Source organism: Bacillus rossius, chromosome 13 (genome assembly GCF_032445375.1).
Source record: "Bacillus rossius redtenbacheri isolate Brsri chromosome 13, Brsri_v3, whole genome shotgun sequence".
Lineage (NCBI taxonomy): Eukaryota > Metazoa > Arthropoda > Insecta > Phasmatodea > Bacillidae > Bacillus > Bacillus rossius.
Window position 1 is genome coordinate 25,130,516 of NC_086340.1, and position 27,873 is coordinate 25,158,388.

Below are 27,873 nucleotides of genomic sequence, written 5' to 3' on the forward strand. Positions count from 1 at the left end.
ACACATAATTATGAAATTCAATCCCTAAGGGCGTGAAAAAAGGTTAAATTCAGTTTTATAATAAAAAAACATAGTAGATAGGTCATATGTGAGTTTTCGTCATTTTTATATTTCCGCCACACGGTCATTTAATAAGGCCAGGCAACTTCCTGTCCTTCTCCTTTACCAGTTGTAAAGAAGATTCACTTCAAAAAAACATATAATAATCTTAGGTAGGACAATTGTTTCAGTTCGGATATTCCTCAACGCATTCTGTTTGGTTGGACATCAGGCAAAAATTACGCTAAGACTTGGGTGTTACTTCGGATTATCCAATTTAGACGTTTGCCATCATTAATTGTGCACGTGGAGAACTCCCTCACGCAGGAAAACCTTTTCCTACGGTGGCAAGCGGATTAGAACGAAAGCCAGTAGAGCACCCCCGAGTTATGCCCCTGTAATCTATTCCTGCGCCCCTTACGCGATTGTTTTCCCCTTTGACATCCCTGATACTCTAAACTCATTTGGAAGAAACATTATTTCCCACTACATTTTTATTTTTGAATAAAAATCATGGTAGAGTGGCCGCCATTCGCGTTTGAAGTTAATCTTCATAATAATGGTTGTAGTTCTATGCCAGCTTACTAACGGATATGCTGCCATCTGTGTTTTTTTTTTTTGGAAGTAACTTGATAACTTATCCCATCAGCATGGTACATAATTATCGATTCAGTGGGCTTAAGTGTTAATGCTAATGTTTTATTTCAATTAAAGGTAGTGTAATGTGTTTTCGAATTAATGAAAACCCGAAATTTTGGTTTCAGAAAAATTTGTGTAATGGGCAATTGACGTATCCGGAACCAGAAGGCTTCGTCACACTGAATTGTTGTCACCGTTGAAGTGCAAGTGGAACAATTATAGCGCCAAATAAAAAAGATAGTACATCTACTGTTCCTGAGAGTACAATCGTCGATACCTACAATTTTCGTTTTGCTATTATGACGTCAACGCCTCCCCTTACCTTACCGACTGTAAAAAAGTTTCACTTCAAAAATGTCTTAGTTTTCCCAAAAAAAAAAAAAAAAATTATAATGAATTACGAACCTATACATCGAATGTAAATTTTACCAACTAAGTGCAGTATGGTATGCCTTTAGCTTTTTCATAAGTAAATTTAAGAGGTATAGATTCATGTAAGATATATTTAGAGTGAGATGGGGCAAAGCTCCGCACTTAAGGTTTAAATTGATATTCTGACTGTCCAAATAGCAGGAGGATGTTTTTCTCTTCATTTCCGGAATACACACACATTAATGTTATTCAGTTATATTCACAACTGTAGGAAAACAAGTGCATTATTTCATAAGTTACAAGTATCGATAGATGTGCAAATCCGGATCTTTGCCCCACTAGTGGGGCAAAGATCCGAATTGAGTGGGGCAAATACCCGCACATTTCAACATCTAAATCCACAGCGATCAACACTTATTATCTACAGGAAAACATTACATTTATTATAATATGCTTATTGTAAAATATCACCACATTGGAAGTTGTAAACAGGAAATTACAAAATCACACAGAGTCCAAAAATCTAAAGAGACAAAATAATTCATAAATTTGAAAATATTGCTTAAATATATATAAACCAATGTCAAATTTAAAAATTAAATTCTAACTTTCTTAAAATATATATTTAATAGAAAATTAAAAATATTCTAGCTCTACAAATTTGAAATTAAAAAAACCAATTAAAAGTTAAAGAAACCCAAAGGCAATAGACTAACGATAGTAGACATAGTAGAAATTAGATAACTTTAACTTACACAATGTATGCAAAATATCATTTTTTCCCATTTATGTCTTGGCATAAAATAAAATAAAAAATTGAACAGATGCAGTTACAGCATTGGCATAGTGAAGGGACACATACAACATTTATCTAGTAGTTTACAGACAGATTCAATTCTGGAGCTTCATTGACACAAATCACACACCAAGTTTAGTGTGTCCTCATATGCACTACAGTTTTCGTGCCACCATGCCTCACATGAAGTACACTGGATCCAGTCCTCGTTAGGTGGGTCTAATGCCTCACAGCCTGGGCACTGTATTTTGTCTGACTGAATGGCTGATTTTACTTGTTTAACACCTACTTTCTTCACTCCAAAACGTTTTTTTTTTCCTTCGCTCGTCTTTACCAGCCATTTTTTTCTCATTTTCTTTCAGATGTTCAAGCATATTATTCTTGTATGGTGAACTGGATATTATTTCAGAATGTTTGCTTCTTTTATTCCGTTTTGTTTGCTCAGACCTCTTTGGCATTGGAAGGATTTATTTTGGTGAAACTGGAGTTCTAGCTTTAGTGCCTGAGCAACCTGGCTTGTTTATGTCTAAGACTATTGATGGTTCACACGTGTAGGGAGGAGTCACAGGACTAGGATCATCCACATTAGGAACTGACCTACGAATATCTTGAGTTTGACACGTTGACTGTTCTGAGTCAACTTCTTTGTCCACTTGAGAAGATTCTGCTCTGTTATCTCCACGTTCTTCACTACAACGTTCACTATTTTGTGCGAAATCAGTGACACTAGAAGGAAGAAAGTCTTTGTCCGTGAATACATCAGAATTGATAGGCCAGATCCCACATGCTCTAAAAGCATTTCCTGCTTTCTCTAATGTTGCACACATTTCATAAGCTTTACCGAACAATTCACAAAACTGGTAGGGAGTTATGTTTCTTCCAGGATGTGTCACTAACCATTTGTTGCATTCATCAGCATAGAAAGCTTTCAGTGGTCCGAAAAAGCTTCTGTAAATTGATTGCATTTTTTGGCTACTGTGGGGTGGAAGTGTCAGCAAATGTATGCTATGGTCACGGCAGTAGTTAATTGCTTCTAGCGACGTCACGAATGATTATCCAGCAGAAGCAATACAGAATGATCAATGTCAGATCGCACCTTTTCCTGAAAGTGACGAAGCCATTGCATAAAAAGGCTACAATTTACATAACCCGAGTCAGAACACATTGCAATAGTTAGTAAAGTTAAATATGTGGATATTGCAATGAAAAAGAAAGGAATGCAATGCCAATTTACATTGCCAAAACATTTTCATCTAAGAGCCTAAACCCACAGCAAAATATTGAGCATTAGAGAGGCTGAGACTTCAAATTAAAACATTATTTTTAACAATTTAATTTATGTAGGCCTATGTTAAGCATACACGGGCGAGGGGCAAAGATCCGCATGAAACACGTAGTGCGGATCTTTACCCCGTCATTAGTTGCGGATGTTTGCCCCCGAGCGCAGTCTGGCCTGTGCGCGACTCCTGCTGCTACCTGTATTGGACAATCTCTACTAATGCCAATGCACAGTAACCACAAAGAAGCACACTTTCTTACTGTGGTTTCATAAATCCTTCCCGAGCGTTGTTCCCGGCGACATACATTGTTTTGTATTGCTGCAAAATTACATCAGATTATAGTAAATTAGTTATTACCTCATTATGTTCGCTAGGTGTTATACACTGGCACGACACACATGGCAATAAACGACCACAATGGCGACTCTTTTCTTGACTGTGTCAATGTTGCCAACAGTTTTCATTTATACGAAATATTCCAAGATAGGACCTTTGCCCCACGCGGATCTTTGCCCCATCTTACCCTACCATTATAAATTGTTAATCAAACCTTTACCTTAAAATTTTTTTATTTTCAAAAAAGGCACAACAATGTGAAGGTCGCAGTTGCGTTTGAACTATTTTTTTCACAAACAAATCAGTTAAAACTATGTTGTAAACATTAATATTTGTGTAGTGCAAATTTAACTCGACAATTTATTTATATCTAGTTGTTTGTTTGTCGCGAAGTTAAAAATTACATGTTTACAAAAATGCGACATTTTGCTGTGACATCGCGTCTGTTGTAAATCCAGCATTAACTACACTGTAGTGTTATTTTCTGGAACGAAAGCGGACTACACTGATTAGTAAGCAAAAAGGTCCTAGTCGTTTTTTTATTGACTGCTTACACATTTTACCTCATTTCAGGGCTGCAATGGATTCGGTCGTGTCATTTTCGTAAGTTTTCTATTGTTTGCATTAGGGCGCCTGAAACTATCCAGTATCCGAGTGATATAGGTCATTGTTCGAGGCAAAACGTCTGTACATGGGATGAAATTATAAAAAAAAAACTATTGCAAATGTCTATTCGCATGATTGAAAACTCAAAAATATAGTTTTTAAATTTTTTTCTTTGTATTTGTTATTTTGTTGGAGCATCAATCGAAAACTACTGGACGGATTTTGAAGAAGTTTTTTTGTAATGGAAAGCTCTTCGGCTAACTTAGAAACTAGGCTAGGTCAAAATACATAATTTCACCCCCTAAGAGGGTGAAAAAGGGGTAAATATAGTTAAACGATAATTAATTATATATCAGAAACTAATCAAGCTTAATATAGATAATGGATACCAATAATTAATATTAGAAAAGTACCCACCACAATTTTCATATTTTGCGAATTTTATCCCTTAAAGAGAGAAAAAGAGGTAAGTAGGTTTTAAAAGTTAATAATTATATCACCGAATTTGATATGGCGTAATTATTTCTTTTTGTGTATCAATGAAGACCATTCACAATTTCTTTATTTTGTGAAATTCAACCCTTAAAGGGTGATAAAGATGTAAGTATTTTATACAAGTTAATAACTATATCTCCGAATTTAAGTAAGTGTAATGAATAATTTTGGGTACCATTAATAAACATGCGAAAACTTATACCCAAAATTTTTACACATTGTGAATTTCAACCAGTAAGATGTGAAAAAGGGGTACGTATATTTTAAATGTTAATTATTAAACCTCCATCTTTAATTAAGCCTAATAAATGATTTTGGGTACCAATAATAAACATCCAAAAATACTAACCACGATTTTATATTTTGTGAAATTCAGCATCGTAATATATGAAAAAAAGGTAATTAAATTTTTCATTAATAATCAAATCTCCGAATTTAATTCGTAAGCATAGTACACTATTTTGTCAACCAACATCAAACATACGAAAAACCCCAACTACAATTTTACCATTTTGCGAAATTCCAGCCATAAGGTGTGAAAAAGGGGTGTATATGGTTTTAAGATAAACGGTTTCAACTTCGAATTTAATCAGCAACAATAAAAAAAAATCGTATCAAAAACACAAATTCATAAACTAACATTCGTTGTTCTACCAATTTTCTTTATTCAAACTATAATATTGTAAAAGGGGTAGGTGTGTTTTTAGAACAAAAAATGGAACACTTCCAATTCAATTATAACTGGAAGTAAGATAATATAAAAACCTGCATTTAAAGTTACGTATTGCTTAATTTTTTCGTTTACAAAAATTGGTCTTTTAATGGGGTGTTAACAGGTACGTTTTCTTCTATTTTAAAAAAATCGTATCTCCGAAGCTAAATAATTTTTATGTAAATTAAATTGTAAAAATAATACTCTAAAATTATTATTTTACTTAATTGTAAGATTCGTCCCCTAAGGGGTGTAAACAGATAACGTTATGAGTAAAGAAAAAAAAACATATTTCCGAATTTTACTAGATCTATGGGTTCGATATTAAAAATGAACAACAAGCACATAAAGATACAATTGTTTTTTAAGTTTTTTCCGGATTTCGTCTTTTTTTAAGGGTGGGAAAAGATAGTAAGGTATGTTTTATCATAAAAATTTCATAGCTTCATAACAAATAAAGCTGGGTTTATAAACTCAGCATAAATAACGTAAATAATTAATTATTTAGAGTTCTTTCATAATTTTTTTTTGATAATCGACCCTAAAACCAGTGAAATGGGGTCACGTTAGTTTTTCTAGCAGCAAATCATATATCCAAGCAAATTAAGATGAAGGTAAAAATTATCAAGAATAAGGTAATAATTAAGATTTAATATTAGTTTTATCATTTACCATTTTCTATATTCGACGTAACAGGGGTGAAAAGGTAGTTGATTTTTTTATTGCGAAAGTCGTACCTCTGAAGCTAATCAAGAGGGATTTATGTTATGTGGCATTATTTACAGACATGCAACATCTTCCAAACTATTTCTTACAACATGCTGAGGTAAGTAACTTTCTAAAAGGTGGAATGTTGAAAATAGTGTTAAAAAAAAAAAAAAAATTGATCAAATGAAACTTAATTTAAAAATAGGAAATGTTTAATAAACATACATGAATAAATCTTCTCTTATTAAACATTTTCCGAAATATCACCTCTTAAGTTGTAACAGGGGTTAATAATATTTAAAAAATATAAAAAAAAAACGTATTCTATAGAACCATTATTGGCAAAATTAATTCTAACTCAATATAAATATAAGTCAATTTAATTGTTTTGGAGTTCTGATCTGCAGTTAAAAGAAATAAAATTGTTGAGTTTGGTTTTTGTTTGGTTAATAGATACATATTACCATATTTACTTAGTTCTTAATTTTTACATTGGCATCCCTGTGGGAAAAGTGGGGAGGGTTAAAAAAACTTGGGGATTTGGTTTATGTAACACTAAGTAAACTAAGAGTCAACTAATATGTTGTATAATAAATTTAATATATATTTTTTATATATCAAATAAAACTTAAAAAACTAAAAAACTTAGAAAACTGTTGTTTTTTGTTTCGTCTTTTTGTTTGGTCGTGTTTTTGTCTCGTTTTGACTGCTGTGCTGAATTTTTTGGGTTCAATATTTTTGTGCTGTCATCATTCGTGGTTTTTTTATAGTTTCTATTTTGTTTTTTGGAAAACTATTGTGTTTGTTTTCGTCTTTTCGTTTTGCTGTGTTTTTGTCTCGTTTCAACTGTTGCGCTGAATTTTTTGGGTTCGGTATTTTTGTGCTGTCATCATTTCTGGTTTTTTTTCCGTTCTGTTAGTACATTTTTCTGTGTTTTTCTTTGTTTGTTGACCATATTCCTGTTGTGGAGTATTGTGTGGTGTTAAATCCTGACAACAGCAATTTTTTGCTTAATTTTTGTATTTTGTCATTTGTTTTTTTTTCTTTCTTTTTTGTAGTTTTCTTCTACAGGCATGCATGTGCTAAGCAATGGCGTATGTCCAAAACCTTACATCAAGTCGTGATTTATTTTATCAAAGGTAAAATAATTCTTCGAATACTCTGAAACAGAAGTTTTAAAATCAGATGGTTAATTTATACTAATAAAAACTACCTACCTATAACTACTCCAAAAATATCATTCTTAAACAGTTGTGTTCTGAAATAGATATTTTATGCATCTGACAATTTATTTTGTCTATTTATTGAGTAAAAATTTTTCGTACTAATCAAATAATTTTTTTAATGGTCAGATTTTATCAATACTCAAAATCTATGCGAGCGAAGCCGCGGGTTATTAGCTAGTTATTAATAAAAAAAAACACAATTTTTAACGGCCAGATGACAGCGAGTCGTATATGTTATGTTTTAATTTATATCTCTCCAACATTAACAAGCAGGCAGGCCATTACGCGATACTGCTGCAATAAAAACAAATAATGTTATATCGGTGACTGATTTTTCATTTGAGCGGTGTTTATGCGCATTAGTAACATAAGTCGCATAAGTGGTAACACATGGTGAAAAATACTAGATATTAGGTTCATTTCAATGACAAAGGATATCTGTGCGCATTATTATTCACGGTTGTTTTCATGCACCAGAAGGATAATCTTTTGAGCTATTTTAATCATCTACTCCCGTTTGCAATAAATAAATACGATGGCACGTTTCTGGTATTATCCATGTTTCTAACTCACTTTTATAACGCATTTCAACATTTTTCGCTGGAAAAAATAACCAGTGTAGTGAAAATTTTTGAAACCGCTAACATAAAAGTAGAATAATATCCATATTTTTATTAAGTAATGTTTTTTTAATCTATATATGTATTTTTTAAATAGTTTACTAATTCTGATATTTTTAACGGAGAACACATATGAAGAAAGAGATACAGATTTTGCACGTAATATTTATTTCAACAAAATATTAAATTGGGCACAATTTTCTGAATCACTCCAATTTATTTCCCAAACATAGTAGAAATGTGCGAGATATGCAGTTTTTGTAATCCAAGGGAGAAGGGAAAACGTCATCTGAAGACCAAACAACTTTGTTTGGAGAGGCTTCTTTACATAGTTTTTCAATCGGCAGACGGGGAATCTTTTGCGGGCATTGCATTGGAAGTACTTGAAAACTCAATTCCCTACGTTGTCTGCCACCAGGAAAAAAAAAACTTTATCGACCGCCTTCTTTATACTGTGGATTTCTGGCGCCATCAATCACTACAATTTCTAAATTAGTAGTCAGTACTTCTCTAAAGGCTGGTTAAACTGTTGCTGTTGGACAACAAAAACTTAAAAGACCAGCGGCATTTTGTTTTTCATTTATCCATTCACACTATTTAAATTTAACATCGCTACTGTAAGTGATCTTAATCCGAGGGGATATAACTTCGATTTCCTTTTTTACCTGGAGATGAAATTAATTTACATTAAACACTAAGCAAAACACAATTCGCTTTTAAGCAAACCTAAATATGACTTCTTTTAAAGTTCGGCAACAGACTCAACATATATTTGTAAATTTTTACATTTACATAAAAACATTTGTATCACTACAAAATATAAATATTGGGTTCGGTTTCTTGCGCGGGCATTTATGCTAAGTGTTGTCCCAGTACCTCCAATAGTTAAAGTTATTTGTAAACCGTTCCTTGAATAGCGTTCAAGTATTAACTGCGCACATTAATAAGCACGATACAACAAAATAAAGTTAAATTGTTGAATATTTGATTATTCTTTCCATGCGTTAAAAATTTGGTTTTAATGAAACATAAAATTAAATATAAAATTATGTGTCAATTTTCGTACGAAATCCTCAGTATTATAATGAAAAACGTATTTCATATTTGCAAAATGGAAATAGCCACGTGTTGTGCGAATTTACAATATATCTCTTGTAGTATTGCAAACATTACTTTTGGCAACTGATTTCTAAAGGAATATTTTGTTACTTTACAGAGAAATATTTTCTGTGCTCGGGCTACAGCCAGGACCCATCCCTTCATTAATCAGATTTTATCAGATTGGCTGGAACTTGTTTCGAATCCGGGTCAGTTCTAATGCGTGTCAAGTGATTTACCACTGGGTTTCACCAATCGATAACCGCTTTTACGTTTGGTTTTGATTAAGGCACCCGTCTACACACACAGTGAGCAGAGCTTCAGAAAAAAAATGGGTTGTCTGTAAAGTCGTTTACGGACGATAGTTTAACGTGACAACGTCATAACAAAAAATTGATGAAATGATTGCATACTTTTATGAATAAAATTGAATCATTTTTATTTTTATTTTAATAATAAAAGAATAAATACTTGAAATTATACTAGTAATCAGATTTTTAAAATGCAAGAATAATTAACCTTTAGTACCGAAATTGTTGTAATAAGCAACTTTTCACTTCACTTTATAAACAGTCGACGAAACAGTTCACGTGTAGATGTAAGTTGTGTGCTGCCGCTGTCTTTCTTCTCCTCGGACGCGTAGGCCAATCGAGTGGAAGAGAGATAGATGCGGCGCAAGCGTACAATGAGCGTAACGGGACAAAGCGTAACGGAACAATGTGCGTAACGGGACACTTTTTCGTGCGTGCAGCCGGCGTTCATTATTTATTAGACGTCACGTCAAAAAGCTACGCGTTTTATAATCTGCTCAAAATATCCAGGTGGGGTCTGTTTGCAATACTCATTTAGAATACATTGAGGATGGATGCGTGGTTTTGTTTTTGTATTTCGTTTTTATACTATAATTATAAAAGTAAACATGACTCAAACGCAGTTTTCAAAGTAATTATTAGGCATGAGAGACCCGGTACATATTCTCAAAAGCACTCAAGAAAATTGCATTACACCTTTATTATCATATTTCCGCTGTTTAATTTTATAGTTACCGCCTCAATCTCATAATTTACCTATTCACGACGAGAAGACTGCGCGCCAATTCAAAGCTTTTGCGCATAGAGTCGATACCGCGTTCGAAGCACCAGCTAGCGTAACACTTATCATCCCACTTCACTAACACAAACACGCCCCTTACTAGTTGGACCAATTAAACAGTCATTAAGAAGACATTCGTAATTGAGCAGAAATTATGATATTGTCCGAAATAGATTGAAACAACAGTCTCTTGTTCTCCATTAATTCAACGTTTATATGAGAGTCGTGTTTTTTTTCTATAATTGTTCTTCCCTGGTTAGATAAATTAGTGGTAAATAGGGCACTACAATTTCGAGGTATGTTTTTACCTCCAGGCTAATCTCCAAAGTCTTACTGAAACTCGAATTAATGTGAACTATGAATTGGCTATTACTTGTTCTACGTAGACGCTATGTAAGTCTTCCACTAATCCAAATTGGATTCGCTTCACCAACCAATGTTCCATAATTAGTAGAGGCGTGTATTTTTCGCTAAAATGTTTCAAGACTAGCCGAGAGTTTAAACACTGTGGCATCGTCTGTGATTATGATTGGTTGAGTTTCATTCAAGGAACTGGTTAAAACACGAATCAGAGCCATTCAATGCGGAAGCAAACGCGTTCTGAATGGTCTGGACAAATAAGGCAAATGCTTCTCTTGCAGACGGCCACCAATCACAAGGAAGAAACCCTCTGGTGCGGGCATAAACTTATATTGCAGTCTAAAGAGCGTTCAGATCTTTTCGCGAAAAAATTACACGGCTCTGATAATTACCACTGTCCAGAGGTCTTCCCGCACCTGTCCAATTGTCGGTGGCCCAATCACACAGTGACTAGAGAAGCCGGTATTTCGCGAATGCATTTCGTGTCGAGGTTTCACTCGAAACGCTGTATAATTTTATTAGGGTTATGGCTAGAGACAGGAAAAATTTGCGAATTCATTTCGCAATAGGCTAAAATACAAATCGTTATACCTTAGTGCTGCCTCTGATATTGGCTCACAACTCACCTGGATGACTATGGGCCAATGAGAAACACCCAAGCAAAGCTTTATCGAATCACAGGCTGCTACGCTGGAACGTCTCACAAGACAGCAGCCAATGAGTGGGTGGCATTTTACCGAGTGTACGTAGAACTATGGAGTTCATCCTACAGGTCATTGAACCCGCGAATTTTTCCGGTCCCTAGTTATGGCGAATTGTGGGTGTGCAGCAGCACGGCATCCACATTCCCATCGACTCCGTCAAGTGCGGAGGAACACCTCTCACCGACCACATCCAAAAAATACAAGAAAAAGCTACAGTGTTTTGTGAAATACCTTGACACGAGACGTATTAGCGAAATACAGGCATCCCTAATAATGATGCAGAAAAGCACTACGTCCGCAGGTCAGCCTGTCGGTAAAACACAGTACGATCCACGAAAAGTTACCGCCACTCTCAGGGCCTGTTCCTTTTCGCCATTTGGAACAAAAAAGTTTCCTATTCTTTGGCTCCTGTTCCCAACATTGACAGAGTTAACTCGACAAAAAGTAAATGCCTCACAAAGATCAGCTTATTGTGTGTGCGGAAGGATGAAGGAGTTAGTTTTACCAGAGGAATAATGCACAAGCACGTAGCATGCCGCTACAGTAATCAAAACCATGTAGAGCAACACATGGCAGTAGACGGAAACATTTCTGAACATGTTTTGTAAGCTTGCTACACGCAAATTTAATACCAAAATGTAAACAATGTGGTAGAATAAGGCATCACTGCATTAAGCCATACATGGGTTATAATTTTATTCGTAATTTTCGATCTCTCGAATAACTCTCTAAACTTTGGAAATACGACAATAATTAATGTGAAATATTTTGCTCCAATTATTGTAAGGTGGATTCCTATGAGTGGCAGTAAATCTTTAAGAATCATCCTGTGTGCCAAAAAATGGTATTATCTTTATTGACTTACATCATTATCATCAAATGCTTCCAGCAGGTGGCCGAATCAGAAAAGTAAGATGCCTAATGCCTCCATTTTCCGCTTTCCCTCCACCATTCATCATCCTTCGCTCTATTCCAGTGTTCTCCTCTCTCCTGCACCTCTTTAACTATCTGGTCTTCCCATCTCCTCCTCGGTCATCCTAGGGGTCTTTTTCCTATGTACTTCAACTCCAGTTTACTAGGCAGCCTCTCTTTTCCCATTCTCTGCACATGACCATAACATCTCATTCTTGCTTTCTCAATGATCTGATTCGGATCCTGTACTCGTGTTCCTGTTTGCACCATACAATTACTTATCCTGCCTCGCCTCGTAATTACCAAACATACTCCTCATGAACTTCATTCCTGTTACTCATGATTTTCCCAGCATCTCTCTTATCCACATACAGTCCCAAGTCTCTGCTACTTAAGTGACTATGGGCACTTATGTTTTTTTTTACCTACACTGAATTGATGACAGTCATCATTTCACTATTAAGACGAAAATCATCAGCTACATGTCGAAAACAACTCTTCCACTCGCCGTGCGGGTGAAGCGAGTGAAAGGAGAAGAGCTTAAGAAAGGAAGTCTTCCGGATTCACAGAAAGAAAGGAAGGCAGTAGGGGGCCGGGATGCTTTTTCACAAAAAAAAAAAAAAAGACAAGGAAAGAAAAAAAAGCTTCTTCTGGTTCTTGAGAGAAGCCTTGGTCGGGGTCTCGGAAGCTGCTGCCCAGACCACGCATCGCCTGAATTATTCTTCCGTGTGCTTTCGCCAGCTCTTAAGGATCGAACCCGGGACTAACCACGCCATCCCGGGTCCCCGGATGACCGCGGAGTTGAGTGGCTCCCGACTTTGAGCTCCCCAGTCACGACTCACCACTTCGAGGAAACAAGAGTGGAGTCGAGTCAAGAGGTTCACGCGCTCACACAGTTCGTGGAGGTGCGCATCGTGAACAATTTTCAACCTCAAATTTACGAAGATCGCAGGTTACAAGTCATCCAGAGATATTCGTAAATTTATCGTAACACCGCAAAATTACCCAAATTTTTTTTCAATTACTATGAATATGAATCAAACGAGAAACGTATCGGTATACCAGCTTATAACCCGCGGCTTCGCTCGTGGCAACTTCAGGATATTGCTGATTTTGCACCGTTGTCAGACATTCTTGTGAATAATTCTAATACTTTTAACTTAAAATAAATCACTTTGAATATAAGTTATATTTAAAAGAATTAGTTGATAACAAACCTATATAAAATTGAAATTTGTAACATTGTAAAAAAAAATACCTCGAGAATCGACACACAGTGTCCCGCCTGAGGCAAGGATCTACACTGATGGAATGGGACTGAAACTCATAGGAGACGGCTGCCCTGCCCGAGGGAGAATGCATGAGATGGGGCATAAATTGGTGCAGGAAACGGGAGTACCCCAAGAAAACCCACAGGACATGACATCATCCGCCACATTTCCCACTTGCGAAAATCCGGGTTCGACTCCGCCGGTATACGAACCACGATCACCTTTCACACTTACTGCTGTTGAACAGATTAAGGTTTTTTTTTACTTATTAGTTTCTTAAACAATAAAAGCGTGTTTTTATTAGTTTTTAAAATATAAATTTTTTTTGACGTGACAACGTCTAATAAAGCGATGAACGCCGGCTGCACGCACGAAAAAGTGTCCCGTTAGGTTGTGTCCCGTTACGCTCATTGTACGCTTGCGCCGCATCTATCTCTCTTCTTTCGATTGGAACAACCATCGATTTGACTTTTTCGAGGCACATTAAACTTGAAACACTCCCATTCGTTTCCTACTTTTCCTATCATCGTCCTATCCTTAACAGAATAACACAGATTGGAAGAAGTTAAATAGTAAACATGTATAAACGTTATAGTTAAAATAATCTGTTCGTTAAAGTAATAAACATATTTGAATTAATGAGTGCAAATAAAAGTAAATTTACCAATTAAATTTTAGATTTAATTTCACTCCTTTGTATCCATAGAAAATAGTGATAATTCAATAAAAATTATTCAATTTTATTCATAAAAGTATGCAATCATTTCATCAATGTTTTGTTAGGACGTTGTGACGTTAAACTATCGTCCGTAAACCGACTTTACAGACAACCATTTTTTTTCACTTATTAGTTTATTAAACAATAAAAGTGTGGTTTTTTTTTAGTTTTTAAAATATAATTTTATTCATTTCAAAGGTTAACATTTAATTACATTTTTTTTATAAATTCCTTGAAATGCACCACAAAATAAATTTTAAATGTCCCGAAAATTTGGGGAGTTATTGAACCCCACCCCAAGAAGGGGTCCAGTGGAGTCCTAAAGCCTCGGAAAGACGTCGAAATTTACGTGCATCAATTTTACCGACTTCCAAAAAATGGTGGGCAAATATCCTCACCCCTGGAAAGGGGTGGGGGGGTGTTAGTTCCCCGAATGGCTTCGAAATACTACAAATCTAAAGAAAATGATTTTTGAAATTTTCTAAATTGTGTGACTTTACCCAACCCCCCTCCATTTTCCCAACTCCCTAAGGGGGGCAGTCGACTTCGGGAAATTTTCCCATCGTGCCCCGGCCTCATTGATACACAAAAAGCATGGTTATTGCACATAGCTCGAAAGTAGTGGTGTTTTTTTCATAGCTATAAAGTAACAGTTTTCTGCCCATATGACACTCCCATCCTTTCTCTTCAGGTTATGGTCATAAAATTACTATATTATCATCCGGATTACATATGCTTGCAAAGTTTAAAATCGATACGACAATTAGAATTAAGTTAAAGTCGACTTTCAAGATTTGATTACAAGTGAGTCCAAAATAAATCGCCTTGTTCGTAATTCTTTACAGAACCTAAACTTTTAAATATCTTTGACACCTTGTTCGTTTCAACACAGCCTTATTTTTCATTTTTTTTCAAGCTGCTCTCGTGTTATAGAGAGATAAAATATGCACAATTTTTTTAACTTTAATCACATACTTATAAACACAAATATTTTCAGATAAATCGTTCCAGTATTTTTTGTTTAATGCTCTAACAAAGACGTGACGGATGCACGAAGCGACAACGCGTTTCAAATTTCAGGAACGCCATCTATTGAGGAAATTCAAAACTAAACTGTTATTAGCGCCGTTAGTTCGCTTGCCACCGCGATCTTCACTAAAGCCCACACCACAGCCTTATTTTTTCTGCTATAACTTCTGTTTTACCCATGGATATAAAAATGTGCACTATAGTTTGTTTCGCAGAAGAGAATAAAGAATTCTTAACTCCATACACATGATACCTAGAATATTAACAGAAAACTAGCCAACGCAGTTGCCAACCAAAGCAAGCATATCGGGGAACTATAAACTTTTCAGTTTAACAAAATACTGAGCAAATATGAAAATTGCAGATTTAAGTTAAAAATTATGTAAAGTGGTAAGTGATATTTTATTTTTATGTTTTATCTTCTATAGTTCATTTGAAAAACTATATATAACAAAGTTAAAAAAAAGATAATTTTGAATTAACAAGATTGTATTTTTTATTAGTAGGTTAGTTTCAAAATAGAGTAATATAAAATTTAAAGCATAAAAGGGAAATTTTATTTGATTTAATGTAGTTTATTTATTACATTAATCAGACAGTTCATCTACCTAATTCACAGTATTGTGTTAATTTCGTTGTAATAGTTTTCAAAAAATGCTACCGATTCCAATATTTTATATATTTTACTTGATTACTAACATATTTTACGTCTTACTTTGAGAATTTGTAACTAACTATTTTTGTAACCCAGTGAGACAAAGAAACACCCACCGTTTACATAATGAACTTAAATCTAGATGATGGAAAACTATTTAGTAATTTAGTCTAATAAGTTGTAGGTTTCTATGAAGTGTTTGTTTATTTATTAATAATTTATGGACATTTGTTCCTAATAAACGTTGCAGTATTAATTGGGGAATTCATTTTTGTTTAAATTAATTGTGAACTTTAAATTTAATTTAATTATAAGTAAAAATAAATCTACCTAATATGAAATAATAAAACCAATTGACTGAGCCATGTATTTAATCATATTTTAGCAATAAGATAAACAAAATGTATAAATACATATTTGTTTAAAGCTCACTATGTAAATCCCGTAATCTGTTATTTAAATAAAAGTAAAAAAAAAAAGTTTCTGAAGTGACCAGGTTTTGAACCACGTAAATAATTACTGTTTTACCACTACACAAGAGAGACTTCCGATGCTTTGAAATGAATACTAATGCTTATAAATAATGTAAAGCCATTTAATTACGTATATTAAAACTTGCAATTATTTCTTCCTATGATTATTTTAGTTTTCCAAATATATTATAGGTTAGTTTCAATACGATAAAGTTTAAATTGGCATACAATTACGATTTTTAACGTCCCTTAATGTTTACACAAGGGGCTACATACTGGTTTATATTGGTACACGTGGGTCCGCCATCTTAACGACTTCTGCTCGTAGGTTTAGCAGAAAAGTAGAACACGTTATACTAGGATTTTGGCGTAAGCGACTGTATTTTCATGACGGAGGATATAATTCTTAATAACTATCATCATACGTGGTCAAGCACCATTTAAAAAAAAAAGTTTCGAGCGCCACACAGAAAAACATTTTCTTAACGTTAAAAAAAAATTCATTTTAGAAACTTGCCAATAAAAAGTTTGTAATGCTTCAAGAAAGATATTGTAACTTTGTACAACACATGGGTTTGTTTGGTTTTGCATACATAAAATACTTTTTTTGAGATAAAACTGAGCATTACTTAAAAACGTTGGAGCAAAATTTTGTATTTTAACTGATCATTAATTCAAGCATAATTTTTGAAACCATTAGAAAAGATAGTAGAATATTAATTAATTTGTGACTTATTAGTTTTATTATACTTATTGGTGGAAAACTATTCAGGGAACGGTTTAAAAGTTACTTTAACTATTGGAGGTTCTGGGACAACACGAAGTAAGACAACACGGGTAAGAATCAAGACAACACGGGTAAGAATCCGAACACTATTTTGTAGTGTTACATTTTGTTTTCATGTTAATTTCAAATTTATTAATATCTGTTATTTAACATGAATATATCTGTTCTATTTTCAAAGATAAAATTAGAGCGTAAAATATGGCAATGGCGAAGTAAATAAAATAAAAAGTGACCATCTTCGTGCGTCACAGAATGTCTTCTCGGGAAGATTTACAACTCAATGGTACTTGTACTTTATTTACCTTATGACCCACCTGCGACACTTTTCCCACCGTACCCCCCCCCCCCCCTTACCCAAACACACACGCACACAATCTTTTTACGTGACGTCTAATAAATCGATGAACGCCAGCTGCACGCACGAAAAAGTGTCCCGTTGCGCACATTGTCCCGTTACGCTGTGTCCCCTTACGCTCATTGTACGCTTGCGCCGCATCTATCTCTCTTCCACTCGATTGGAACAACCATCGATTTGACTTTTTCGAGGCACATTAAACTTGAAACACTCCCATTCGTTTCCTACTTTTCCTATCATCGTCCTATCCTTAACAGAATAACACAGATTGGAAGAAGTTAAATAGCAAACACGTACAAAAGTTATAGTTAAAATAATCTCTTCGTAAAAGTAATAAACATATTGGAATTAATGAGTGCAAATAAAATCAAATTTATAAATTAAATTGTAGATTTAATTTCACTCCTTCTTTGTATACATACAAAATATTGATAATTTAATAATAAAATTTCAATTTTATTCATAAAAGTATGCAATCATTTCATCAATGTTTTGTTATGACGTTGTCACTTAAAGTATCGTCCGTAAACCGACTTTACAGACAACCAATTATTTTTTTTTTTTTTTGACTAGCTGGGAACCCGCAGTGATAATAGCAAGGCTGGAGGACAGGAGCGGGCTGGCGGAGATAATTGCTGTTTCCGAACGTATCCTTTGCCGCGTAGCCACAGGTGTGCCTGCGTTGGTTGATAAGGTGTGACGCTCGCTGGTGCTACTAGCGCGGTATCGCCTCTAAGCGCAAGGCTGCGGACTGGCGCGCAGTCTTCTCGTGTCGTGCACAGGGAAATTTACGAGACGTGAGGGAAAACTTTAACCTAATATGGCGAAAAAAATAAAGATAAAAGTGTAATGCAAGTCCCTTAAGTGCTTTCAAGAATCTGTACCGGTTGTTTTACGCCTGAAAAATTACCCTGAAAACACGCCTTGTTGCCATTTCAACGCTTCTGAAAATATAGTTTAAAAAAAATAATTCGGAAACAAAACTACTTAACGGCCCTCGGCGAATTCTTAAATGCTCTTTGTAAGCAGACCCCACTCGGATATCTTAAGCAGTTTTCAAATCGCGTTGTTTTTCCTGAAGCTCTGCGCACCGTGTGTGTGCCCGGGTAGGCGGGGGCCTTAATCTGAATGATAACCCTCTGGTGACATTGTCGACATAGTGCAAGGGTACTCTGACCAGACCAGGTACTGTCTGAGTGAGGGATCTCATGCCATCAGTAGAAGGCCCACCACAGGGGGTGTGTATGGCGCAAATTGCCCCTTTGATAAATTTGGTGGGAAGGAGTAATTTAAAACACTTGGAGGGAATAGTAAAAAAATACAAAATCTGATAATATTTATCAGCTGACATTAAGGGAGATTAAAGCCCGACCAGCTTGCAATTTCAAATATTTTTATACCGCTTTCAATAAATCTTCTATGCTAATTTTTTTTTGCCTTTGCATGGCATAGTACTTAGTTTTGACTACTGGTTGAAGTCGACACTTGAGAACTGTTGTGGTTACCCCGATAGTTGCAGTCACCCACATGAAACAATAAGTTATTACCTTGAGGCGCTTACAGACTAGAAGCCTGTTAGTAAATATTTATGTGGTTGAAACAAGTTAAAGAAGGCCCTAGGGATATGAATTATTCATCGGCATGCCCAAAAATTTGGATATTCCGTTCAAAATTATAAACACAACCAAAGACATAGAGAAACAAATATCCAAGTTGGTGGGCTCTTATCCCTCTTAATTCTTTCAGGTGTGTATTATTACGCTTAACGTAAATTTGCATTAAAAACTTTATTTTGTTAAACTTATTTTCAAACATTTACAGGGTCAGGACACCAGTACCATCTGGTTGGACATTATCAAAATCAATGTCCTAGGTAGGTATTTTATATGTGGTGGGTGGACGATTGTTGTTTGAAAAAGGGGGGTGGGGGGTAAGCAATCATCATTTTTTTTTTTCGTAGGGAGGTTGGACAGCCCTGCAGCGGAGAGACCGACAGGGCCTCGGCACAGTCCACCCGCGGTGCCAGGCTGTTGCTGCCGGCGGATGGATGCGTCCACACGCCTCGTGGAAGGCCACGCACGTCCAAGGTCACGGGTACCGGGTACTCCGCGCGTGACGGGCAAGTACCTAGCGGCACCCGTGTCCGCCCCAGACCGTGGGCCTTTTTACTTTTGCGGGGCCAGTGCGGATCCAGAGGGGGGGGGGGGGGGTGGGGGGTCTAACGGGCTCAAGCCCCTTCCAAAAGCATCTGTGTCCACTATTGTTTTAGTGTTTGCCTTGATAAAGCCTAGCCTCAGCTGGGTCAAGCCCCTCCCAAACCGAAATCCCGGATCCGCCAATGTGCGGGGCCCTAATATTTGGAAAAGTGGTTTTACCCTGAGGGGGAAGGGAGGTACCCTCCTTACGAGTTAGAATACCAACAAGGAATATAGTAATTTCAACAATGGATGAGATAATTAATTTAAATCTTAAAATTTAAACGATGTTTTTTTTTTATAAATTTATTTTTATCGTTAAAGTACAAAAAACGAATTAAAATAAAGATGAATTTAACGTTATTAAAATCAGAATAAAAAGGTTTAAATAATACAATGGATATTTTGTTAGAATACCAACCAAGAATATTAATTTCACAATGGATTAGATAATTAAGTTATATCTTTAAAATTATATGATGTTTTGTTAATATATTTTGTTTCGTTAATGTATAAATAGTATAACAATAAAGAATAATTTAAAGTTATAATATATTGACTATAGGGTTAGAATACCACCAGGAATTTTTATTTTAACGATGGATTAGGTAATTGATTTATAGGTTTTGTTACTTTAATTTTATCGTTTAAAGTACAAAATTTAATAACAATTTGATGAATTTAACGTTACTAAAATCGAAATTAATAATGTTTACATATTATAATGAATATGGTTCTACAATTCAATGACAACCTTTAACCCGTGCTGAATACTTGTGCCGATGTGTCCAGGTACAGACCACTTGCGCTCTCCCCTTTCGATGTCTCATGAGAAGTCACGCCTGGCTATAGCCGCTGGAGATGAGGTATGTGCGTGTTACAAATGTCCTTGCCGGGAAGGCACTAGAAATTACTTTGCATTCGATGTTCGGAAGACTTTAATTTTCACTTGTTCCTGATCTTTCCGTTGGATAAAAAAAAAATCTTTCAAAGCGCATACATACCCCACTCACATTTATAGGGGCATTATTATTCCGAGTTCATTAAGTCAAATTTAAAGAAGTGAAATTTTTCCTACCGGTTCTCGGTTCGGTTCAGTTACTTAAAAATCGATTCTTGTTTAACATTTCCCGTTACCACAATGATACGTTACATCAAGATACGTCTAATAGTTTAATACGAATTCCCATTTATCATTTTTTGACCACAAATACCTAAGTAACACAGTTTATTAACTTTTCACTAAATGAATAGATCGGCAGCAGCATAATCCATTAATATATAAGCCAGTAACAACTGATTTTTTTTTTAGTGAAACTTCATTAGACGTCAACAGAGCGTAATTAAATTTTAAACCCACATCGGGCAACGAAACGTGTGTGACCAAAGGTTGAGACGAGAAGCAATATCAGGAGTGGGGAGCTCGATGACATGTTATCATTGCAAAAAAAAAACTTGAATATTTGCCGTACTTAACCGACTTGCGCAATTGTATGTTTACTTGCGCACTTGCATGCGTGTGCACTTGTATACTTGCGCAGTTGTAAACTTGCGCACTTTATTCTTACCAACTTGCATACTTGCTCACTTGTACACGTGCACAATTTCTTCTACATTCATATACAACTGTCTGTGAAGTTTCGCATATAATGCTCTTGGCAGCCACACATGACACTAAAAATCTTGGCCACGCATCCATTTAATTTTTGATGGGTGAGCGCTAAATTTGTTCTACGTGCTGGCAAAACTAATTGCATCGTGGTTGCTTGAGAAAATGTAAATAAATTCCTCTTCACAAGATTTAGAATTATTATAAATGAACAATAAAAACTGTCGAAATGTAAATTTAGCGGCACTGAATTTTGTGCACTGTTTCTTCAAACAGTGATGAGCGAATTCGGGTGTACCACAGTGTCTTCCGCCAGATAAAAACAAAAGTGTGAATGTTATTTTTTAAGTATGCCTACTTGCAGCAAAAATTATAACAAGTGCAGGCATACTGCCTCTTTCAAATTGCATCTTTGGAGACATAATCTGGATGAAAGAGGAAAGGGGGAGATATGGTCTATGCCTGTTCACAGCCGCTAGGAATGGCACATGTTTAACATTATTTATTAGTCTGCTACTTTTAGACATAAGTCGATAGTGTTGTGCATTATAACGGTAAAATAACAACAACAAAAATCCAGGAGTGATAGCTGAAAATATACTATCCATGGAAAGAAATTGTGAGTTAAATATAAATTTAACAGACGCCTGCCGACACAGGAACAGACGCAAACGATTTGTTTGTTTAGTTAAAATGAAGTAGAACTGAAATAAAGTTGTTGCCAACAGTTTTAAATCATAGTTGTTTATTGCTAGGAAAAAATGTAAGAGTATAACGAGCCAGTTTTATTTATTTTTACGTGTCTTTTTTTAAATAGATAGAATGATAACGTTTTCAAGAGGAAAAAAAAATGAGCAAAAATGTGTCCCGCACCTCAGCACAAAGAACTCATTTTTTGTTTACGTTCCGACATTTCCTGTCCACGTTATCTTCGCATCTGAGCGGGCTAGCGCAAGGGTGTGGAGGAGTTGAAAAATGTTCCTGCACGGAAAATAAATTGTTCTGTGCTTTAACAACAGATTCCTTTGGAAACTAGATGCCAAGATATATTTTGTTTAACACTTCAAGAAAGATATTTTAAATATGTACAACGCATGGCTATGGTTATTTCTTGCATAGCTATATGAAACACGTTTTTCGAGATAATACTGCGTATTTCTGACGAATAATTGGCGCATAATTTTATATTTTAATTAAGGTTTCATTAAAGCTTAATTTTTTTAACCATATAAATAATACTTGAAAGCATTCAGTGAACGGTTAACTTCAGATTGTACTGGGACAACACAGCATATATGAACGGGTAATAATGCGAAACCAGTATTACTGCTAACACTATTTTTTTAATGAAAATGTACAAATTTACAAAATATCTGTAAGTTTACATGAATATTTCTGTTCCATTTACAAAAAAATGGTTGTCTGTAAAGTCGGTTTACGGACGATAGTTTAACGTGACTACGTCATAACAAAATATTGATGAAATGATTGCATAGTTTTATGAATACAATTGAATCATTTTTATTGAATTATCACTTTTGTATGGATACAAAGGAGTGAAATGAAATTTACAATTTAATTGATAAATTTACTTTATTTGCACTCATTAATTCAAATATGTTTATTACTTTAACGAAGAGATTATTTTAACGATAACTTTTATACATGTTTGCTATTTAACTTCTTCCAATCTGTGTTATTCTGTTAAGGATGGGACGACGATAGGAAAAGTAGGAAACGAATGGGAGTGTTTCAAGTTTAATGTGCCTCGAAAAAGTCAAATCGATGGTTGTTCCAATCGAATGGAAGAGAGATAGATGCGGTGCAAGCGTACAATGTGCGTAACGGGACAATGTGCGTAACGGGACACTTTTTCGTGCGTGCAACCGGCGTTCATCGATTTATTAGACGTTGTCACGTCAAAAAAAAATTCCAGTGTGGACCGAATGTGCGCGCTTTCGGAAGTTTTCAAACATTCGCTAAGCAGTAGTTTGACGTGTGACGCGGCGGTGCAGATGGTTATCTGTTCGTCGGCGGCTCGAAGGGAAGTCGACAAAGACGAGAGAGCGTGCGTGTCGCCCGCATGGGGGCAAGTCAAGACATGTCCCAACCGACAACAACCGCCTTTTTTTTACCGGAAGTCTACGACGCAATCCCACAGGGAAAGGTTTCAGCTGCAAGGATTCCCGTGCTACCGGGATTGCATTTCCCTGTTAAAAAGTCGGAAATCTTGTGGAACCCCAGACCTGTAACCGGGACCGAGACATCACTAAATTTTAAAAATTTCTTAAAAACAAAAAAATATATATTTTTTTCACGTGTGACGGAAAACTTGTTTTATAAGATAATATATGTTGATCAGAATCATGTAGCAGCCATATAAAATTTTGAAATGAAACCTCTTTGCTCAGGGGCTACAATTTTTTCGAGCGTTACGAAAAATTCCGATCGCATAAAGAGGATAGTTAGGTACGTGGTGGGGGAAACCGTAGAAGTGGAGACGGCAGGGGAGAGGTGAAAATGACGCAGCATGCTTATAAACTTGTATACATGCATGATTTAAACCCTTGAATACTGACATGCTCGCATACCAGCGTAATAGCATAATTTAGCGCTCGCATTCTTCTGCATATGTTTTTGAAGTGAAACTTCTTTGGGAGCGATGAGAGTAAAATTTAAATTACAATTTCAGGCCGAAATTCAATGCAACAAAATCGTGAAACATTGTTTTTAACGTTTCTGACGCCAAACAGAGATATAAAGAGAGCCCTAAGGAGTCGAGGTTTGAATACCAAAGAAATTTCACTTCTATCAAGTGCACCGAGTTTCACGTGCTCGTTTTTTAAACGAATTAATTATGTTACATGTAGATAAAATAATTTTTACTTTACACATTTTCTATCACATTATTATTTTTCCTGTAAATAAATGTATGATGTGTTGGTATCAAATTATATATATATATAATTCCATTGTGTAATTGTTTTCCGTCATTTCCTGCCAATACACCTTGAATTTATTAAAGTGAACGTGTTTATTTTCTTAACGCATATTTCCAGAACCTCTGTTTCTAAATCTTCACACAAATGGGCATTTTTGCGGGCGGGGTAAAATATCTGTTGTTCAGTGATACTGCGTTTCCCATCAACGTCCACACATGTGTGGCTTGCAAAATAGAATTATGATTTTTTTTTAACTGGGCACTTTTTTGAACAGCCACAAGTACGTAAAACTGTAACAAGACAAGCGTTTGTATTTCTCAAAGAATGTTTTGAACTTATGCTCTTATGACTCTCGCTAAATATTTCAGAAAGGTTTTTGACTAAGTTAAGTTGTGACGGTTGGTTCTGAAACTAATTTTTTAAGACATAATATGAATTAATAGAAAAAAATTCCACATTTAGACTTAGATTCGCGTTGCCCTTAGGTATAGAAATACGTAGGTATGATACACTACCTAACACAGCGTTAACGCAAGTACACCGACTTGCTGGAAAAAAAAAAAATCCACGACAGCGGAGCGGCTTTAAGGCACACTTAACTACCTCGCACAGTAGAAACTTAAAGGATGTAAAGTATTTCTTCATTTGATTAACCTGTAAATTTTTCTTAGATATTACTTATCTGGCCTTGTTAGTCGAAGCCAGACTAATGAATTTACACCGTGCATTTTTCAGAATGTAAAAATTTCGTTTCTACGATTTGTTAAACATATGCTATACGTAATTTCAACTCACTGTAAGGGAAATTGACTAGAAAAAATGTTTTTAAATAACAACTTTCAGATATTCTCATTAAGTACCCATAAAAACTTTCGCTTAAAAAATGATTGCTTATGGCATGAATATTATTACTATGTAGAAAACCAAGCCACTTATTTGTTTTATCTGACTGTTTATGTTTCTAATTTCTGCGAGTTTTTTGTTGTCGAACCACAATAACCCATACTTTTTACGTATTCTGGAAACTCGTAGCAAGACTTAATGCAGCCTTTAATTGAATAAAAAAATTGGTAAATAAATTAGAAAGTATTATGACTAAAACTCTAAAGAAATTATAAATGTGATGCACATAACGGAAACAATAGAATAGACTAACACTTACATACTTGTTCAATAATAGGACATAAATATGTTTGATTATAGTTTATTTAAATGGAAACAGTTCTTTATTATAAATGCATTTTATATTCCAAATGACTTATAGCTGAATGAATTAAAGAATGTTAAATATTTGTACGATATTTTAGGTAGAGTTAATTGGGTATTCTAATATGCACAAAAAATCTTATGTTGGTATTATTTAATGTGTACTGTAATTAGGTTTTTATCACATGCAGTAACATTGCCCAAGAAATTCCGAAACAATGTACAATAAAATGTTGAGAACATCATTTTGGTTGGCGGTAACTGAAAGTCCAAATTATATACAACCACACGTTGTTGAGTTAGTTCGAACCCAAAACCAAACGTTTACGAAACATTTTGCAAGGCATAAACTATGTATGGACGCGTTTTATGATTAGTTACCTACACGTCTTTAAAACTAAATGAAATACTAAGTGCTAAATATTTAATTTCAATAATTTTTATTGAAAATACAGAATTTTATTTTTTTCTCTAATGAAATAAAGTCAAATTTTGAAGCATTATTTGTTAAAGCAATTTACACATGAATGGTTGTAAATATTATTAATTACCCAACATTAAACAAGCACAGAGGCCAGACTACAATAGCACAGCAATTCCAATTTAAATTCGGAATTTGTTTTCCCTTTCGGTAAGTGCGCTTACATGTTTGTTGCGTACCCATCTGTAATTATAAGTATAATTTGTGAACAAATTTGGAAAAAGAAGGAAAACTTTTAATCAACAACACACGAATTTTTTTTAACTAAAGTTCTCTAGTGACAACGTAGTTCGATGTTTAGAGCAACTGTTTGGCCATAAATTGAATATGGAATAAGTAATAACACGTTATTTAGAGTGTAAGTGCTTATCGTAGTGTATGACTGCAGCCGGTTACATTAAATTAATTCAAGTTCAGCTGTAATGCACTACAACAATTGTTGTCCTCGCAAAAAGTAAATGTGTTTACGGTGTCCGGGCCTTTGAATCTATACATTAGCAGACACCTTTCCATAAAGCTTGGTCCGTTTGTGAAAGGCACTTTTTTTTTTTGGCAACAGAGGCAAAAAAATCCCGGGAACTAAAAGTAACGGACGAAATGACTTGACTCACCTTTGCGACAGAGGAGATGCTGGCTTGAATCTCGGCCGTGGTGGCTGGCTGGCGCTGTGTTAGTCGGCTAGCAGCACCACAGACAGATTCGTCACTGTTTGTTGCGTAGTAAGTACTTCTTCAACACTGCGTGCACGCGGTGGCGGAACGGGTTGGAAGAGGGGGGAGGTTGGTGGGGAGGGTGAACACGCGACAGCTGCCAGGAGAACGCACCGGTCGAATGGGGCCGAGAGACGCGTTCCTAACCCGTCACCGTCAAGAGCCGGCTAGCGCTCGCACGCGATGCCTCGTCCGCACTGGAACTGACGACAGAATATTTCCCACCTTCCTTCCACGGAACTCCTACCCCCCCACCGCCCCCTCTCTCTAACACTCGCCCACCGCCCCTCGCCGACATTCTCGTTCTCTCTCTCTCTCTCTCCTTCTGCACTGTCGGCGTGCAGGAGAGAGAAGGAGGGAGACACAGAAACAGAGCGAACCTCGGCAGCGACGCGACGCACGCGCGCGACGCGCGCCGTCTGCTCGGCTCCTTCCGCCACCGATCGGCCGTTTCCGGCTCCCGCGCGTGCCCCGCGACCCCCTCGTCGCTATGAGGTTCCCTCTCCACACACACGTGAAGCCTTCTTTTCAAAGACGAGAGAGCCAAACGCTCGATCGGGCATCTTCTTTTTTTAAAATTTTTATTTTGGACAACTCATGATATAATGGCCAATTAGGTTAGGTTAGCTACATTATAAATACTTTTAAACATTGTGGACGGTTGATTTGGTTAGGATAGCTACATTAAATATACTGTGAAATCATGCAAACGGTTTCCTAGCCCTGGATAGCTACATATTAAAAAGTTATTTGCTAAGCAACCTTCGGGGAACTTCGGGTGTGGCTCTCTCGTCTGTGAAATGAAGGCTTCCCCCCCCCTACACACACCCTCCTCGCCACATTTCTTTCTTCAGTCGAACGACGATCGGGCTCTCTCGCGACTCGCCACAGAAAAAACCACCTCCGCGCGGGTTTGTTTCGATATCGAGTCACAGTTGAGGCGTGGCTAGCGACTTGAAAGAAAATATTATAATTTATAAAGATGCGACGAATGGTTTTCAATCAGGGACTTGAGTCTCTTGTCGTTGGCCGAAGCTGTAGACCATAAATTTAATATTTAAAAAAAAAAATGTAGTCCAAGGAGCGGGCGTCTATTCGAAAGTTAAAGTCACTCGCGTTAACACGATTAGCAACATACCGTTCAGATATAAACGCAAATAACAGAAGTTTGTTTATCATTATGAAACTTGCTCGCTAGGATGAATCTTTTAGAAGATGTAGAAAAGGTTGCATCGTGCATTAATGACGTGATTATAAAAAAAAACAATAACCCAATGTGAACGACTTGACAGAATTCTAAAAGGGTTGATTTTGTTAAACATGTTATACTTTTAATGGTTGAGGGGGGGGGGGGGAATCTTTGCACGAAATATGCTGCAAAAATTTTTCAACGAATAACTTTTACTTTTCATACTGCAATATATAGCTATATATATATATATATATA

The 27,873-nt window shown here is 35.8% G+C and overlaps 1 protein-coding gene across 2 annotated transcripts in view; it reads right to left on the bottom strand.

Moving 5' to 3' along the window:
* LOC134538386 (uncharacterized) overlaps window positions 1-26,646 on the bottom strand; it is an 835,281-nt gene extending 808,635 nt beyond the window's left edge. For both annotated transcript variants that reach the window (XM_063379668.1, XM_063379669.1), the window contains exon 1: window positions 26,328-26,646. The gene's annotated coding sequence lies outside the window, so the exon portion shown is untranslated. The remainder of the gene's footprint in view (window positions 1-26,327) is intronic.
* Window positions 26,647-27,873: the final 1,227 nt, after the last annotated feature.